This window comes from Arachis ipaensis, chromosome B01 (assembly GCF_000816755.2).
Source record: "Arachis ipaensis cultivar K30076 chromosome B01, Araip1.1, whole genome shotgun sequence".
Classification (NCBI taxonomy): Eukaryota; Viridiplantae; Streptophyta; class Magnoliopsida; order Fabales; family Fabaceae; genus Arachis; species Arachis ipaensis.
This window is the reverse complement of record NC_029785.2, coordinates 86,489,792-86,494,192: the sequence shown is the minus strand read 5'-3', so window position 1 is coordinate 86,494,192 and position 4,401 is coordinate 86,489,792. Positions and strand designations below refer to the sequence as shown.

The following is a 4,401-nucleotide window of genomic DNA, read 5'->3' as shown; positions in this document are numbered from 1 at the left end:
AAGTTAGGGGGCTAACGTTGGCGCAAACTTTTGGAGCCCAGGGGAGAATTTTCAGGTTCCAACGTTAGCCTCCAAGTTAGGGGGCTAATGTTGGGGCTAACTTCATGCCTCCTGGTTCAATTTCACTTATTCCATTGTCCTCTCTTCACTTCTAGCCATTCCTCTTTGCTTCAACCTTTCTCAAAGCTTTCTTCACCTATCATTAATCAACCAAACTAATCAAAGCTATGCTCAAAATCATGAGATCTTCATTCTTTCATAATATGCAACAAATATAGCACAAAACCTCATGAAATGGCATGAATTCATATATGGTTGGTTCAATCAAGGGAACCATGAAAATCTACTCAATTAGCTTGCTTGTAGCTCAAGAAAGTGCATAATTCTAATGAAAACAAAAGAAAAAGACTAGCTAAAATAGGTTAGGATGACTTGTCATCAAAAGTTAAGAAAGGTTTAAAGAAAAATGTTAAGAACTCAAAGGGAAAAAGAGAATGATGAATTGATATGTGGATTGTAGCGTTTTAGAAAGGATAATGAAAAGTGATAAAAGGCGGAAAAAGCCCCACGAACTGTTAGTTGTTTAACTACGCGGAAAAGCCCATGAATTGATAATTGGTTAAAATCGGGAAGTACCCACGAACTGGATGATCATTGATCTCGGGGAAACCTATAGATTGTTATTTGTTTTATATGCGGGAAAAACCCACGGACTGATAATCATTGATTACGGGAATAACCCATGAATTGTTGTATGTTGATCTTGGGTATAACCCATGAACTGAAGATCATTGTTTGCTGTGTATTGATCTCGGGTATAACCCACGAACTAAAGATCGCTATGTTATTGTGTATTGATCTTGGGTATAACCCACGAACTGAAGATCTCTGTTTTGTTTGTGAAATGATTTCGGGGACGCCCACGAACTGAGGATCACTGTTTCCCCTTGTGCGTATATTATGGGGTTGGGCTTTGCGCCGACTGCCGGTAGTCACGAAGGAGTGGTATTCTTACCACCGACACATATGCACTAAGGACACAAAGGCAAGCCATATCTGGGACTTGTTCCTAGGTAATGTCGGGCTGCAGGGTGTAAACCGACACGTGAGCTCATGGCCTGCTTAGGACAGACATGCATCATATTGGTTGTGCATTTGCTTTTGGTTGTGTTTGCTTGTATTACTTCTCTGCGATTGTGTTGTTTGTTTTATTGTGATTTGTTTGTCTATTGAATTGAGTTTCTTGCTTGTGCTAGTATTTTGTGAATGGATAAAAATGATTACTATCTGTTGTTATGACTGAGAATCAATTATGTGGCTGAAAGTTATTCAATATGATAAGTTTTTCAATTGAGATTTGTTTTGGGTTTAGGAATTTAAAGAAAGTAATTACTTATCTAAGGTAAGATTAAAAAGTATTTCAAAGGGTTTGACAAAGATGGTTTATTAAGCAAAGTTAATTATTTGCATGTTAATCATTACTTTTACGGCATTCCCATTCCGTACTGAGAACGTGTGGTTTGTTCTCACCCCAAAATCTTCCACCCTTTCAGTGACACAGGTACGAAGATTCAGTTTGAAGCTGCGGGCGATTCTAGAATTTATTTACGAGTTAAGTTCATGACTTGAGAATCTTTCATAGAATTCCCTTGCCCTTACTGCTTAAGGTTTTTATTTTATGCAGAGGGATAGGAGTTGTACCTGAATTTTATTTAAATTCTTTTGTATAATATTACTATTATTAATAAATATGTGATTATTATTACTTGAAATGTTTGATATATGATTTTGATAAACAAAAACAAAAATTTCTGGTAATTTTACTAAAATTGAATCGCGATATCGAACTAAAGGCTTAATAGTAAATAGATAATAAGGAAAACAGGTTAGTAACGCCTTACTTTTGGTACGACCCCAAATTCTCAAATTGAATCAGAAACCCTAATTCCTAATTTCAAACCCTAACCCTTCCACCCTCACCATCCCTCAGCCGTACCCCACCCCCTTCCTAAACACAACACGCATAAACAAAAAAAAAAAGAAGAAACAGAGAAATGAAAAAGGGAGAATAGAGGGCTTGGAATCGGAGAGGAGGGAGACGCCGTCGTCACCTCCGTCGGGTGTCGCCACCGGTCATTGCTGCTGAGCCGTCGTCAGAAACGGAACCGCGTAGAGAGAGAGAGCCGTCTAGCCGCCTTGCTAAAGCCGTCATTTCTGCGCCGTCGCCGTCGTCAGCCCCGCGAGCTGCTACCCGCGTCACTGCCGTCGAAGCTCCGCGACGCTGCCGCCATTTCACGAGGAGAGGACGTTCGCAGAAGGAGCCAGAGGAGGGAGACGAGCCCGAGCCAAGAGCAGGAGGAGCAAGGCGTCGCTGTGCCTCCCGTCGCCGTCGCCCTCACTGCGCTGCCGTCGTCCTCGTCACAGAGCCAGCCGCCGCCACTTATAGCAAAGCCAGAGAGATGGAACTCACGAACAGAGGAGGAAGAAGTCTTCTGTCATCAACGCCACGTCTCTTCACCGCTACTGCCGTTGATGGAAGTCGCTGCCGTCGCCAAACCACTGCGCCGCCGTAGCTGTCTCCGGGAAGGTCGTTGGAGCTTGCTGAGGTCTGAAGCAATTCATCCATGTCAGTGCTCATTTTTATCCCCTGTTCTGTCTCTGCCTTTGGGTTCTGCGAGTTGTCGGAGCCCTCCGCCACCGGGAACCAACATTCGAGCTGCCCAGGAAACCACCATTAGAACCACTACTATTTTGGTAAGCTTACCCTGTTTTTGAGTCTTCCTTGTCGCCCAATTTGTCTCTACTGTGAAGCCTGTCATTGAGACTGTTTGTATTAAACAAAATTATAACTATGAGTTACTCTGCACCGCCGCAGCTGCCACCGAGGTCGTTGGTGCTTGTCAAGAGTGCTATTCTGGTTCTGAATTGATTAGTTCATGCCACTGCTGTTGCTGAGAAGTGATCAGAAATGCCACTGCTGTTAGTTCGGTTCAAGGAGGTTGTTGCCACTGCGAATTAAAAATAAAAGAAGGCTGTGTTGTGTTTGATTATCGAATTCCGGCTAATCGAGGTAGGGGATTTATTTTAAAGTTAATCATTTTAATTTATGAATGCCAATGAAGTTTAGTGAATAATTGCGAATAATTTATAAATATTTTGTGTGATTAACTGACTGAAATGAACTCAGTTTGAGGTTGTGAAATTTGAATTGAGTTTGGTATTAAGATAATGTTTTAGTATTTCAATCAGTTTATTGAGTTTAGGTTATGGCTGAGAATGTCACTGGGTTTTGTTATTGTGAGTAATTAATTTGACAAGGTTAATTTTGGTTAATGCTGTGACTGATATTGGTTTCCTGATTTTGATAGATTTTATTGAAAATTCTGATCTTGTGTGATATTGCTGAATTGGGTGAAATGTGGTTGTGAATGGTGATTCATTTGACAATACTTGTTAAATTGAAATTTGATGAGTTAACTGTTGAAAGGTTGTCGTGTTGATATTTGATGAACTGAGTTGGATTTGTGTTTGGTTTGGGATTATTGTGATGATGGTTTAAGTTGTGGCTGTATTTTGATTATTGAGAATAAGCGTTTGCTGCTGATTATGGTAATTTGACATGTTGGAATGGCTGTGAAATTGACTTGTGACTGGTTGGGATTGGTTTTGATGCTTGTTAATGTTGATTTGTGATTAGAGTTATGCTTGAGAACTGTTAAAAGATTGAAGTTTGATTACCGAATTATTCTCTTGAAATATGATTTCTAAATTAAAACAGTTACTTTGTTAACAAGTAAATGACTTTGAATTAGGAAAGGCTGATTCTTTTGGGATTACTAGTTGATTAAGTTTAATTTTGAAAGGATTCTATGATATGTGAAAAGTAAATATGAATTGATGAGATTGGAGTTGGATTGATGGATTAGTTGGAATTATGGAGTAAGATTGACTTGCTAATTATTATGAATTGTGAATGTCTGATTGATTGAGAATTGCCCGTTTGAAAATTGTTGAGAAAAGGGCTGGTGATTTGTGGAGAAAGAGGGAACCCGTAAGGGTGGCTAAGTCCGAGTTTTAGGGGAGGTGCTGCCGAAATTTTATAAAATCTGAGGTTTTATTTGAAAAGTTATTTTAGAAGATTTGGATTTGGAAAATGATATTATTTAAGTTTTATTTAGTTAAGAAAAGAATTATTCTACTTTGAAGTCGATTTACCAAGAAAAGGTTTATACTTTCAAAATAAATTATTTAAGAAAGAAACCATGTTTTGAGATTGAATTAATATGAAAAGAATTATGTTTTGGGTTTAAAATAAAGGATTGCTGTTTAGAAGTTTGATGAATTTATAATATTTGAATTTGAATAGTAAAGAGAGATGATTTTTGAATCTTTGGAAAATTA

At 38.7% G+C, this 4,401-nt stretch overlaps 1 long non-coding RNA gene across 1 annotated transcript in view; it reads left to right on the top strand.

The window, feature by feature from the left end:
• Positions 1-1,693, top strand: part of LOC110271572 — a 9,017-nt gene extending 7,324 nt beyond the window's left edge. The window contains exon 3 of the long non-coding RNA XR_002362181.1: positions 1,554-1,693. This is a non-coding gene — a long non-coding RNA (uncharacterized LOC110271572). The remainder of the gene's footprint in view (positions 1-1,553) is intronic.